The sequence below is a fragment of the Trichosurus vulpecula genome, chromosome 3 (genome assembly GCF_011100635.1).
Source record: "Trichosurus vulpecula isolate mTriVul1 chromosome 3, mTriVul1.pri, whole genome shotgun sequence".
NCBI lineage: Eukaryota > Metazoa > Chordata > Mammalia > Diprotodontia > Phalangeridae > Trichosurus > Trichosurus vulpecula.
The window spans coordinates 409,880,134-409,895,657 of NC_050575.1; positions in this window are offsets into that span (position 1 = coordinate 409,880,134).

Consider the following 15,524-nt stretch of genomic DNA (forward strand, 5'->3'; position numbering starts at 1 on the left):
AAAACATCTCTCTCTCCTGTGTGGCACCCTCAGCTTCCACAATGGCAGTGCCAGATTGGTGGACAGCAATCCTGAGGGGGCTTACAAGGCACATGGTCCTCTGTAAGTGTTAATTAGCAGTTGTCACTGTTCTAAATGTGAGGTTCTTGTCCAACAGTGAACCAATTAAATCACCAGATAAACAGAACCATGTGCAGGTAGACATTCCTGTTGTAAATGAAACAGAAGACCAGGGGATGAGGAGGCTAAAGCTAGGCAAGCCCCTGGGCCCCCAGTGGAGCAGGCAGAGTCTGGCTCATGTGCCCAAAGGCAACAGCCACTGCTGCTTGATGGGGCAATTGGCATTGGGCACTGGGCATCCTCATTGGGAGAGTAAGAACAAAGATGTGCCAATGTTGTGGACAGGGGATGAAGAGGTAGGAAAGACCCTATGAAGAACACAGAGAATCACAGGCTCCTGGATTTGGACTGGACTTCCCAGATATCTGTGAACAAGAATTCACTCTATCACCTGCACAACAAGTGACCTGAGAGCTTGAAAATCTCTGGGAGGGACAGTCCATCCATCCCACTTTGGGAGGAAGCTCTCATTGTTGGGGTTTGGCAAGATCCCCAAGTCAAGACAACACATCCAGGGAGACTGGGGGACTTGGGTGCAGCCAGCAGTGAGCATAGCAAGGCTTGTGAGGAGGAGGTCAGAAAATGTGGTCCAGAATTATAAAATGAAAGATGCCAGAGGTTTGGAGGGTATTCAGAAGCCTTCCTGTGGAGAAGAGTGTCTTCCAGAAGAGTTGGGTGGAGGAGTTCCATTGGCTAGGCCTAGCTCCTCTGCAGCAACCTAAAATGGCAACAACTGTTCCAAAGAAAAGAAAAGAGCAAGAAGATAAAAGACAGGAAAACTATGCATGAAATTACTGAAAAGCCAGAATAAATGAGTTCGGGAGGAAAAAGTCCCCAGTACAATATATAAAAAACTAAGGGGTAGATGAAAACAAGGAGAAATGCCAGCCAGGAAGAATATTAAGGCAGCAGAACGAGGCCTCTACAAGAGAAAAGGGATATCCCCAGAGAACTTCCAGAGTGTTTCAGAATCTCAAGAGGGAAAATCTGCCTCAGAAGACTGGAAATAAGACCAAGAATTTCAAAAGAAGAGTTTCAGGGAAGCAGTAGACTCTGTAAGGAAAAGAAAGGTTCAGCCTGATTAAAAAAAATAAGAGATGGAAGAACAAATGAGGGAAAAAATTGTAAACAATAAAACTGGGAGAAGACTTTGGGTCTTTACAATCCAAAGCAATAGAGCTAGAAAACAAAGCTTAATGAGACAATGATAGTTATCTCAGAAAAAAATGTGAAGAAACAAGGAGTCTTAATATCATATTCCAGAAAACTATGAACTCCTCTGCCTTCCCCCCAAAAATCCCAACAACCTGGAAGTCTTGAAAATGCATAGCAAAATGCAACTAGAATCCACAGCTTGCCAACAGGGAGGAACCTGAAGTTTAACTCACTCCAAAATTTTATTAAGTTCCCAAACTGTAGTATCAAAGAGAAAATCTTATAAGGAGCCAAGAAGAAGCAATTGGCATACTCAAAACGACTGTAATGTATAAAATGACTATTCAACAATGATTTAAAAAATGAAAGACATGGCTGAAATGTGCTATGCCAAAAATCAAAGAGAATTTAATAGACACTCCAAAACTAATAATCCTGAAATTTTAACATATTGCATTCTTCGATGAGATCAGAAAATTTAATTGTTTCTTCCTGAGAAATCCAGAACTGAGCAATGCCTCCAACATGCAAATTGATCAAGGAGGTGAGAATTAATGGTGGCATCTAGATTTGAATACAAGTAATGAATGGAGAATTACCAAGGTTTACATTCTAAAAGGAAATGATAAGAGAAAGTTGTAGGTTTTAGGTCATATCTGGTATAAGATAAATACTCTGTAGAAGAATGGAAGAACAGGGCCTGAGAGGTGAAACAATATTCAAGGTAATAGATCTGAAGCTGGAAATCATCCAGCCCAACTCCTTTATTTACTGATGGGGAAACTGAGGCTCATATAGGTTAAGCGATTTTGCTGAAGACCACAATACTATAAATAGCACAGCCAGTATTCAAACCCAAGTCCTTTGACTATATAACCTAGCATTCTCCCCAGTGACCCTTCTAAAAATTAAGATGCATAAATTAAACCCCCAAAGGATAATGAAACAAAGAGGTAAAAGGCAGGGGCCAGAAGATGATTTTTTTTCTCAATTACGTGTAAAAACAATTTTTAACATTCATTTTGCTAAATTTTGAGCTCAACATTCTTTCCCTCCCCCCTCCTTGAGAAGGCAAACAATTTGATATAGATTATTTACATATGTACATTTATAACATATATGCAGTAATGTGAAACATTTCCACATCGACCATGTTACCAAAAAAAACCCACCGACTCCACCCCCAAAAAATCAAGAAAAATAAAGGAGAAAAGTATGCATCAATCTGCATTCAGACTCCATCACTTATTTCTCTGGAAATGGAGAGCATTTTTCATCATGATACTTTGGAACTGTCTTGGATCATTGTATTGCTGAGAATAGCTAAGCCATTCACAGTTGAGCATTGTACCATGTTGCTGTTACTGTGTATGATGTTCTCCTGGTTCTTCTCTCTTCACTTTGTATCAGTTCATATATGTCTTCCCAGGTTTTTTCCTGAAACCATCCTGCTCATCATTTCTTATAACATAATAGTTTTCTATCACAATCATATACCACAACTTGTTCAGCCATTCCCCAATTGATAGATATCCCCTCAATTTTCAATTCTTTATCATCTCAAAAAGAACTGTTATATTTTTTGTATACATAGGTCCTTTTCCTTTTCCTTTAATCTCTTTGGGATACAGACTCAGTAGTACTATTGCTAGGTCAAAGGGTATGCAGTGTTATAGCTCTTTGGGCATTGTTCCAAATTCTCTCCAGAATGGTTTGATCAGTTTACAATTCCACTAACAGTGCATTAGTGCTCCAATTTTTTCACATCCCCACCATTTGTCATTTCCTTTTTCTGTCACATTAGCCAATCTGATGAGTGTGTAATGGTACCTCAGAGTTGTTTTAATTTGCATTTCTCCAAACAATACTGATTTAGAGCATTTTTATATGAGTATAGATAGCTTTGATTTCTTCATCTGAAAACTTCTGTTCACATCATTTGGCCATTTATCAATTGGGGAATGACCCATATTTTTATAAATCTGACTCATTTTTCTACATATTTGAGGAATTAGGCTTTTATCAGAGAAACTTACTATAATTTTTTTCCCAGTTTCCTGCTTTCCTTTTAGTCAACACTGGTTTTGTTCCTTAAAAAAACCTTTTAGATTTAGTGTAATCAAACTTATCCATTTTCCATCTCATAATGCTTTCTATCTCTTCTTTGGTCATAAATCCTTACCTCATCTATAGATCTGTCAGGTAAACTATTCCATGCTCCCCTAATATGGTATCACTCTTTATGTCTAAATCATGTGCCCATTTTGGCCTTATCTTGGTATACTGTGTGAGATGTTGGTCTATATCTAGTTTCTGCCAAACTGCTTTCCAGTTTACTCAGCAAATAGTGAGTTCTTGTTCCAAAAGCTGGGGTCTTTGGCTTTATAACACGTAGATTACCATCGTCACTTACTACTGTGTATTGCATACCTCACATATTCCTCTGGCTCACCACTCTATTTTTTATCCACTACCAAATTGATGATTGTGGCTTTGTAATATACTTTGAGATCTGGTATGGCTAGCCTTGCTTCACATTTTTTTTCATTGATCCCCTTGATAGCTTTGACCTTTTATTCCTCCAGATCAATCTTATTTTTTTCTAGCCCTATAAAATAATTTTTGGTAGTTTAATTGGTATTGCACTGAATAAGTAAATTAATTTAGGTAGAATTGCCATTTTTATTATATTGGCTTGGCCTACCTTGAGCAATCAGTATTTTTCCAGTTGTTCAGAGCTGACTTTATTTGTGTGAAAAGTGTTTTGTGATTGTGTTCATATAGTTCCTGGGTTTGTCTTGGCAGGTGGACTCCCAGGTATTTTATATTGTCTATTGTTATTTGGAATGGAATTTCTCTTTCCATCTCTTACTGCTGGACTTTATTGGTTATATATAGAAATGCTAATGGTTTTGTGGACTTATTTTATATCCTGCAACTTTTCTGAAGTTGTTAATTATTTCAGTTCTTCCAAGGTGGTCTAGTCTAAGGAAAGATGTGGTCACTGCTTTTCTGGCCTGTGCTCTGGTACTTTTTTCTGCTCTGCAAGTATGAGCACGGTCTCCACTCCTGCTAGTATTCTTCCTCACCCTAGGACTCTGACCTGGAGGCACATATGGGAAATGCAACAGAGTTCTGTACCTAGTGCCAGCAAGGGTCCCCTTCTGACCAGTTAGTTGTCTGACCCCCTTACCATCTGTGGAGTGAGTTACATGCCCTCAAGGCCTGCTACTGCCTTTCTGTGTCACTGCCTGTGCTGAACTGTGCTCTACTCTTGCCCCAGTGAGTCAGAATTTTCCTGCTGACCTTCTAAGTTGTCTAAGGCTGGAAAAGTGTTTCACCTTGACTTTTCATTGGTTTTGCCACTTCATAATTCAATGTGAGGCATTGGTTTAAAGTTGTTTGGAGGGGAATTTAGGAGACCTTGGGTGAATCCCTGCCTTTACTCTGCTGTCTTGGCACCAATTCCCCTCCAAAGGTGATTCTTAAACTTGTTACCTGGGCAATGCAAGAAAAGGTTAAAATAATGGAGGAAGAAAAATATGTCATTTAAAGTAAATTTAGTTCATATGGAAGTTTATGTAGGAATGATTAGAATCATACAAAGGAGAATCAGTTTTACTTGTGCTTGGGGTGGGCAGAAGGGGTCGAGGAGGAGGCATCAGTGCATTAGTAATGCTATCATGGTTGGACTGGTGAGGAGCTACTTGGAAAATGGAAAACCTCCCCCATGGATGGACTCCCTGAAAAGCAGAATGGAACAGCAAGCCTTTGGTAATTCCAGAGGCAAAAAGAAATAATGAACAAAGTCAAAAGACTAAAAATATAGAAGAAACTTTGAGGCATCTGTTGTATCAAAGACAACAGACCTGGGAAATAGCCACAGGGGAGGTAAATCAAGAACCATGGAATTTTCCACAAGCTGTGACCAAACAAAAAACCTTGACACCACGTTGCAGCAAATCACCAAAGGAAGCTGCCCAGACCTACCAGAACAAGAGGACAAGTGAAGAAAGAAAGAATCCACCAGCCACCTCCTGAAAGGAAGCCAAACTGAAAACCCCAGGAAATAGGGTGAAATACAGCACTTACTACAAGCAGCCTGAAGAAAAGAGATTCTAAGTTCCAAGGAACCACAGTCAAGAGCTCACAAGACTCAACTACAAATACTTTAAAGGAGAAAAATTTTAGGATATGTCTGGCCAGAGGTAAACTCAAGAGTCTTAGAGAGCAGCCCAAAAGGCAGAGAAATTATGAGAGTTGTCCAAGGTCACCCAGCCAGGATGGGTTAGAGGTGGGACTTGAATCCAGGTCTTCCTGTCTCAAAGGCCAGCTTCCTATCCCCAACCACACTGCTTGACAATGTACAACCATAGGACAGTTCCAGAGTACCTGTGGGTGTGGACAAGCTGACAAGAGTGGAGGAGGCCCATTCCCAGGCTGGCTGCCATGCTGTTACTCACCTTTATGATGTAGTTTTCTCTGCACAGGATGCCCTCGACAGCAGCATCAATATCGTCCTTCACTAAGGTCTAAAACAGAAGTGACACAGACACCTTCTTGAGAAGTTTTGTGCAAATCCATCATGTACTGGGAGAGGGGCAGCCTAGGGCAATGAAATGTCACTAGACATGGAATCAAATTCTGACTCTTCTACCTACATCCTATAGGACCTTGGGCAGGTCACTTAACTCCCTGGGCCTCCCTGGTTTTCTCTGTAAATGTCTCTGAGGTTCCTTCCGGGTTGGGATTTGGGACACCCAGAAATTCACAGGAGACAAAATCCAAGAAAGGAGCCAGGGACACAAACCCCAGAACCACAAACAGGACCAGGTAATGCTACTAAATTGATTCAGAACCTAGTGAATGGCTGGCCCAAAGAGTAGCCATTAACCCTTCAATGTCAGCATAGGCTGAATGGGGTCTGCAGTGGGAGGGAGGAAGCTAGGACCCTCAGAGGGCTCAAAGTCATGAAGATGAGGCAGCGGCTGCCAGAACCCAGGGCCTCTGACTAGAGTCAGGGAAGTGAGGAGGCCACAGGCTGGGAGGAGTCCTGACCCAGAGGAGGATGGAGGGTCAGGCTTGATGGTACTGCAGGTCCAGTCAAGGAGGGAGGCACCATCAGACAGCAGATGGGGAGGCTTCCGGAGATTGCAAATGAAACTCATATGATGGGACAGCCAAAAGAAAGCCCACCTCCCAACCATCCAACTAAAACCTTTCATAATCTTGGGTTGTGTTAGGAAAGTCCCGGCTTTGGGGAATAGAGGAGCAACCATCCCTCTGCTCTCTGCACTGGCCAGGCCTCATCTGAAGTCCTCTGGTCAGTACTGGGCACCTCCCTTAGGAAGGCTGGAGAGTGTCCAGAGAAGGGTAACCCAAGGGTGGGGGAAGAGCCTGGAGAAGAAGAGACCCAGCGGGGACAGGACCCCCAGAGGCCAGTGAGGGGCCCTAGGGTGGGAGAGCTATCCCAGAGTAGAACAGGGAAGGCCTGGTGACCATGGACATGCAGGTGGGACCAGGTGACTGTGGAGGCCTCTTCCAGGGCTCAGACTTTGTGGTCCTTTGATCAATCCCCTGCTTTAAAAAGAGAATCTTCAGGAGAATGGCCTGGTCAGACAAGTGCCTTGAGGCGGTTGCTTTGGCAGCAGCGTGGAGGCTGGATTTGAGCACTATTCCCACAGTCACAGTATGAGTGGAGAGGGGCCCAATGGTGCGGTACTGGGGCAGTAGAGTCAGAACGACAGAAGGGGTGAGGGAGAGAGGAGAAGGTAAGGGATGAGTCACCGGAAGGGGGGGAGGGAGGACAAAGACAATGAGCATGTCTTTAGACACGTCGCTCTCCACTTGGAGATGTCCAGTAGGTCATTAGTGAGGCTGGACTCACGCTCTGCAGACAGGGGAGAGCGGGGACCCCCTTCCTGAAAGCCCAAGAGCACCCTCGGATCCTTTGGAAGGTGGAAGAGATGGGGCTCAGGAGAGAGGGCCGGTATCTCGCCCCACCCCCCGCCAACGTCAAGTCTCTGTCCTCCTCCTATCGGCTGCCATCCACGGCCTCAAACTTGTCCAAATACAGCCCGGCCGCGCCCTCCTCCGTACCTCCACAAAAGACACCTCCTGGGCTTCCGTGCACCCTTTGGAGCTTCTTTGTGCAGAGGAATCAGTGCAGCGCACATCTGGATACATTGTGGTCACACACAACAGCGACTCTGCAAAGGAGATGCGTCACCAGGCAGAGAATCAGACCTCCTTTGAGAAGTGGGGACACTGAGGCACAGAGGGGACTGCGACTTGCCCAGAGTCAGGTAGACCCGAGTTCAAATCCAGCCTCAGGCACTTCCTAACTGTGTGACCTTGGGCAAGTCACCTCACCTTCCTCCTCTGTAAACTGGGGCTCCTGATAGCACTCACCTCCCAAGGCTATTGTGAGGATCAAACAATCCTTATAAGATGCTTAACACAGTGCCAGGCACACAGCAGCTACTTAATAAATGTTATCCCTTCCCTTCCTCCGAACTTGTGCTGCTTCGACCACATAATTAACCATGGACTATTTATAGCCGGCTGATGAGGGGTTTTTTAAGCCCTGGTCCCTTCACCAAAGGAGGGACATTCTCTGGACGGGGCTGGGGTGTGGTGCTGAATGGATGCTCCGCTGGGCAGAGCTCTAGAGTGCACTGGAGATACTAGGGGAAAGTCAAGGAAGGGGGCACAGCCGAGGGGAAGGGGGGAAGACCCTTCCAGAAGGTCACTACTTAATGTCACTGCTCCCAGGCTGAGGCTGTCCCTATCAGAGGCAGCACCGGGGGGAGCTTAAGGATTCTAATTGCTCAGATTAATGGAAAGGCATCGATTATCTGAGCGCTAACCTCCCAAGGCACACTCAGGATTCACATAAATACAACTACAAAACAGTCTTTATAGAAATAAAAGAAGGCTTAACATTCATGTGCATGGCTGGGCTGTGCCAATGTGCTAAAAATGATAACACCTACCAAAACCCACCTACGGATCCAGTGCTATACGAACCAAACAACCAAAGGGCTGCTTAAAATAAATAAGGACCTTCACTGGGAAATTCTAGGAAAATAACAAAAAAGAAAAACCAGCAGGAATGCAGGGAGCCCCACACTGCCAGATCTCAAACCACAGAATAAAAGAAAGCTGAAATCATGGTCCAAAAATGGATATTAGGGCAACACATGATACCAGAAAGAGCCCAAAACACCTGCCCATGATAGCCACTGTGATGGAGGTGGGGAGGGGCACCAGTTTCAGGTCAGTATCTCACACAAATGACCAGCATGTAAAAAGCCATGTCTTTAAAAAATTAGAGGAGATCTGGAGCTGGGGTGGGGGTGGGGTGTTGGCCATCCCCAAACACAAAGGAGACATAGGAAGACATAGTGCAGCCCTCAAGGGGACAAGGAGGCTTTCTTTCCATCAATCATCTCAGTGCTAAGAATTGACACAAATCAATAAATAAGGTGAAGACCCACATTCCCAGTGGAGAAGGGGCCAAAGAACAGGAGCAAAAAAAGCAAATTCTTGGCAGCTATCTGGGGAAATGCCCCCAATATGAACAATAACCTTAGAAAAGCAAGTTGGAGCAATTCTGAAGTCCGACCTCACGCCCAGAAAATTGGCAAAGATCATGATAAGCATTGGGAAAAGTCCATGTCAGCGGGGCCATGGGAAGGCAGTATGATAATTTACTCTTGGTGGAGCAAGGGTTTGGTTCAACTATCCAGAAAAACAATCTGGAATCTGCCAGAAATGTGAATCAATCATCCTTACCTTTAGATCTCATTACTGAGCACAGACCCTACAGATGATCATTCAATAAGCATTTCTGAAGCCCCTACTGTGTGCCAGGCCCTGGAAACACAAATATGGACATTGGGTGGCCCCTACCTCCAAGGAGCCTGCATTCTAATGGGAGGAGATGTGGGAGCATTCACAGGACTGAGGGTAGCGCCATCAGACAGTCAGCCACTTCCCCCTTTCCTATAGCAATGTAAGAGGTGGGAAGGGGATGGTGTGCCTGTGGTATAGCAACAGCCAGGATGGAAACATGCCCAGCTGTAGCACCGTAGCGTGGGGCCACATGACAATGGCTGAAAGGCCCCTTTGCCCGTTCTCTCACAGTGACCTACATGTCACAGCTTCACCCTCGGCGGCAGGTGCCCTCCCATTAAGGAGCAGCTGAACCAACCGTGTCTGCCAAGACAGGGAGAAATTCACCTTTCTCTTCCCGGTCTGGGCTGGCCTTCGGGCCTCAGCCTCTGTCTACCTCAAGCACCCCCAATGGGTGAATCCCTCCCGAGGCCTCCCTTTTGGAGAGGGGCCCAGGAGGGCCAAAGTTCCTTCTGGTCTGGCTGTCATCCCCCAGTAAAATGGAAGCTCCCAGAGGGCAAAGCCTGCCTTTCTTTCTGCTTGTCTTTGTATAGTGCTTAGCATAGTGCCTGGCATACATTAAGCACTTAATAAATGCCTGTTGCCTGCCATTATTGGGCCATAAGAAAGCATGAGAAAGCAGAGAAAGGTCTGTATGGCCTGATAGTGAAGCAGGCAGAAAACCAAGAGAGCAGCATCCACACTGACAACAACCTGAATGGGAACAACAGGAAAAGACACCTTAACTGTGTCCCACCTGCACTGGCGAGTTGAGTCCCCAGGGAGCGTTCGGCTCCACCTCCCCCAGAGTTCTCCCTCAGTGTGATGGGTCCATAGTCACTTTGGCCAAATAGTTGGTACAGAACATTCCCTGCAGAAGGCACCTCCTACCAGGATACAGAGTCCAAGAGGAGGGGCTCCAGCTTAGAGACCCTATGTGGCCAAGGGGTCATTCACGGCTCCCCTTCCTGGGGGGTTTCTATGCTGAGCACATATGAGGTGGCTTCTGTCACCAAGCCCAGACACCATGTCACCTGTCCAGGACCCTAAAGAAAATGTCTACATCCTTTCTTCATTCACTCGGAGGAGACCAAGACCAAGGCACTTCCCTTAGCACCTGCCCCAGGAGATGCCTCCTCAGGCTTTTAGATAGATTCGTGGTTGCTGTCTCTCTCTTTGGCTCTCTGTCTCTGTCTCTCCCTCCTTCTCATTCTTCTCTTCTGTCTCTTCCTCCCTCTCTCTCTGTCTCCTCCTGTCTCTCCCCCATCTCTGTGTCTGTCTGTCTGTCTGTCTCTCTCTATCTCTCTGTCTCTCTGTCTCTCTCTGTCTCTGTCTTTCCAGGCTTCCCACTTGTTCCAGTCTCTCCTTGTTGCAAAGATAGCTCCATAGTTTAAATGACCAGCAGGCCATGACACCAACCTGAGCCTGCTTCCCGGGCTTACTCCAGACATCCAGTGGCTTTTGAAGACTGTTCACCTTGGGCTCAAGGCTTTGATTAATTGAGGTTAATTGTTCTCAGCTAATACTGGTCTCTTCCCTGACTTTAGCAGGGCCTGATGGTTAAATGTTCAGTGTGAGCATGTCTACACCTCTCAAATCCCAGACACTATAAGTCAGGGCTTGATTTATTATTTTGTTTATTGTCTAGACTTAAGAAAGTGATGGAAACAACATTAATAATGCAGATTAAACTTAAAAGTGTGCCTTGCCTCCACTTCCCCTCAGAGAGACAGGTGTTAACCCCTTAGCAGCACGCCCCTGGGGAAGGCGATTCCATGAACTCATCACCCCCGCCTTTATACTGGAGGGACCACTCTAGACTGCAGAGGGGAGCCTAGTGACTGCAGCAACAAGTCACTGCTCTCCTTTGTCATAGGGAAGAGTGTGTGTGGGGAGGCGGGCAGTATTGAGAAATAATAGCTTTGTCAAAAAGCAAAAAAAAAAAAACACTTAAAAAAGAGTAAAATAATAAGGTGAGTTCTTACCTGGTGGCCTTCTAACACTCTCTGAGTCTTCACGTTCTAAGACCCCAAGAATTCTGACCTGTCCAATGAGAAAAGCTTTCACTGAGAATTGATTCCTGTCATTGTGGACCCTACCCAAAAGAGCCGGCCACAGTTCCTGGGGTATTTACATGAAAACCAACAATAGCCTCCCCACTCCCCAGTCAGTCAGCTCAGATTGGGCAAAGGTAGGCTGGAACATGGTAAAAATCCCCCCAGAACCCAACACACTGACCATCATCCCTTAGAGAGGAGAGCGCAGGATAAAGGAAACAGCCTCCCAAAGCATGGGCATTCCAGCACCATGTCCCCTTCCTCCTGACAGCTGTCAGCAATGCCAAGAGGGTCCCAGAAAAGTTCAGGAGGACATAGAGTACATGTGGTGTCACTCCTAAGTGGGGGGACAGTGCATCTCTCCTGAGTCAGATTCAGTTTTCCTATCCAAGGGCCAGGGTCCATCCTGAGGTTCCATCTGCTTGAAGGACACTGTGTCTATCCTGAGGGTTTCCCCACTCGAAGAATGAAACCTTTGTCCATCCTGAGATAAACTGTGTTCCACAGACAGAAATTTCCCTCAGGATGTCTCTGTAATCTTATCCACCTCCATGGGCTATCATCGTCTCTATGAAGATAACGTCTCTGTTATATACCCAGCCTTCATCTCTCCACAAGCATTTGCTAAGCGCATGGTATGTGCCCAATACTATGCAAGGCACGGGGATGGGGTTACAGTAACAAAAATGAAAACAGGTCCTGCCTTCCAAGAGCTTGTATTCTGGTGTGGAAAAGAGGCAGACAGGTAAAATTAGTGAATTAACAAGCATTTATTACATGATGAGTGTTTGCTAGGCACTGCACCGGGCACTTAGGCTGGGGGAGGAGACAAAAAGGAAACAGGAGCTACCTCCCAGTTTCTCCATCTCCTCAATGTCCCATGCTCTTGACTTCACCCGCCCACCCCCCCCCCCAGCCTCCAATAAGACCCTCCACCTCCAGACTCTGGGCATTCTCTTTGGCTATGCCCCGTGCCTGGGATGCTCTCCTTCCTTATCTCACCTCCTGCATTTCCTGGCTGCCTTCAAGTCCCCACTAAAATCCCCCTGATCACACCATCATTCCCAATGTTCAGCCCTCGGTTCTCCCTATTCTTCATCTTCACCTTGACCTCAGGACAGCCCTAGGCGACTCCCCTGCTCTCGCCCCTTTTCCACCCTCAGTGAATCAGGCCAACTCTGCACTCTCCTCTCTCTACAAATCCCAAGCCTGAACTGCCACACCATCTGCCTCCTTTGCTACTCTCTGCCGCTGCTGGAGGGAGCCGGAGGAAGTTATAAAACCTTTCCAAACCTTTTCTTTCCCCATGCTACTCCTTCCCACTGTCCTCAGAGCTGAGACTGCAGTCATACTTACTGGAAAAAAAAAAAACATTCAGAGAGAGATGGAATAGGAGTCAGGAAGACCTGAGTTCAAATCTAGCCTCGGGCATTTACTAGCTGTCTGACCCTGGTAAGTCAATTTGTCTGCCCCAATTTCCTCATCTATAAAATGAACATAATAGCACCTTCCTCCAAGGGTGGTTGTGAGGATTGATCCTTGTAAAGAGGCTGGTACAAAGTACGTGCTTAATAGATGTTCATTTCCTTCCTTCCCTCTAAGCCAAACCTCTGCATTCCCCTTTGAATCTCTCCCCTCCCATTTCCTCAGTAGTGACTTTTCCCTACTGCCCACCATCACTCCTTGTCTCCCCCTCATCTGGCCCCACCTAGATCCGTCCTCCCACTCACCACTAGCTTCCTTGAGAAGGGCGTTCTGTCTTCTAGTTCTCTCTTGAGTCTTTGAATTCCTTCCTAGCTCCCTGCCTCAATCTGGAGCCCCTCTATTTTATCCTCCCAGAGGTGGCAGCAGAGTCAGGAAGGCCTCTGACTATTACTAGTGCTGTGAGCCTGGGCAAGGTGAACTTCAGCCTCCTCAGTTGATGGCCTCTAAGGTCCCTTTCAGTTCTGAATCAAGGACTCTATGGAGATGGCTGCCCAAGTGATTTTCCCAGAGTGCACATCTAACTACATCACTTACTCAGTCAACAACCATTTATTAAGCACTGTGCTAAAGAAGGGGTCACAACAACCTGTACATGTACAAGTATAAAGAAATCATAGGGAGTTGGAGGGGGGAGCATTAGCTGCTGGTGTTGGAACTAAGCATTGTAGGCAGGGGGCAGCCAAGTCAAAGGCTAGGAGACCAGTAAGGAAAGGTGAGGTAGCGGTGGCAGTGGGGATGGTTAGGTCATAAAGGACTTCAAATGCTAAACAGAGGATTTTGTTTTTGACCCTGGAGGAGGAAACCACTTAGGTTTATTGACTGGAAGGGCAGAGGGCTGACATGACAGGACCTGCAATTTTAGAAAATCATTTTAGTGGCTTATTGGAGGATGGACTGGCAATTGAGATGAGGCAGGCAGCCTCCAACCCCAATCAGGCTATTGCAATAGTCCAAGAGAGAAGTGATGAGGGTCTATACCATGATGGGGGCAGGGTCAGAGGAGAGAAGAGGGCATGTAGGAGAAACACAAGATTTGACCATGGATTCATTCCTTCAGGGACTTTCTGTAACTTATGGGATGAAGTATAAGCACTGTCAACCTGGCATTGAAGGCGCTCCACAATTGGACATTTCATACAGGGCTTTGTTCCATGTCCTCAAATGTCCTCCCTCTTTATCTCATCCTCCTAGTTTTGAGTCTCTGACTCAAACCTCCAACCCCACAATCACACTGTACTGATTTTGTGTCTACTTTGCATATACTTCTGGGAATGGGTTTGTATCCTCTGGCCCAGCCCTCCCAAAGTAAGCCACATGAGGCAGGGATTTTGCCAGCTGGATGATGTCCCATAGGGACCTCAAACTCAACATGTCCAAAAAAAGGGAACTAAGTCCAAAGCCCTCCCCGCTTCCTCCCTTCCGTGTTGCTGTAGAAGCTACCACCCTCCAGGACTCCTCACTCTACTCTAATCCCGCTGCATCTCCAAGCTATTGCCAATGCCTGCCACTTTCACCTTTCCACCATCTCTGATCCCTTTCACATCTGCAGCATCCCTGGTCTATTTCATCTCTGTAGTATCTCTGGTTGATTTCACTTCCCCACCACCTCTGGTTGATTCCACCTCTCCACCATCTCTGGTTGATTTCACTTTGGCAGCATCTGTCCTACATGCCCCTTTCTTTTCTCTAATGCTGCCCCCACCCTGGTACAGACCCTCATCTCCTCACACTTGGACTATGGCAATAGCTGCTAGGCAGTTTGTCTCAAGTCTCTCCCTACTCCAGTCAAGCCTCCATTCAGTCACCAAAGGGATTTTCCTTATCCTATTCAATAAACTCCAGGAGCTCCCTGTTGCAGCCAGGATCAAATACAAAAAGTTGTTTGGTTTTCAAAGCCCTTCATAGCCTGCCCCCTCCTACCTTTTCAATCTTTGTACACTTGACTCCCCTCCACAGAATCTACTGTCCTGGGGTTTCTCTGGCCACCCCACACACCTGGAATGTTCTCCCACCTCATCTCAGTCTCCTGGGCTCCTGTAAGCCTCAATTAAAATCTCATCTTCTACAGAAGGCTTTTCTGAGCCCCATTTAATGTTAGTGCCTTCCATCGGTGGATTATTTGCTATTTATCCTGTCTACATCTTGTTTGTACGTGATTGTTTGCTTACTGTCTCCCTCAGTAGACTGGGATCTCCTTAATGGCAGGGACTGTCTTTGGCCTTTATTCCCTGGCACATAGTAGAGGCTTAATAAATATTTATTAAGTATCTTTGTTTCCCCCAAATATCTGACTCGGGGCATGGCACAAAGTATAAAAGCTTGCATGCAAAAATGAATAACGGAATAAGTGAATGTCCTTATAAATGAATACCTTCACGCATGAATGAATGGATGGATGGATGAATGCGTAAATGAATGGATGAATGACCAAATGAATGCCTTATAAATTAATACCTGCATGAATGCATGAATGAATGAAGAAATGAATGAGTGGAGAAATTAATGTTTTTATAAATGAATACTCACCTGAGTGAATGAACAAATGAATGAACAAGTGAATGAACAATAAATAAAAGAATCAAGGAATGAATGCTCTTATAAATGGATACCTGCAAGAATAAATAAACGAAATAAATGAATGGATGAAAAAATAAAGCAATGAATGCTCTTATAAATGAATATCCACATGAATGAATGGATGGATGAAGGAATGAGCGAATTAACAATGAATGAATAAATGAATGCCTTTATAGGTGCATAGCTGCAAGAATGAATGGATGACCGAACGAACGAATGGCGCAGACTGGGGCT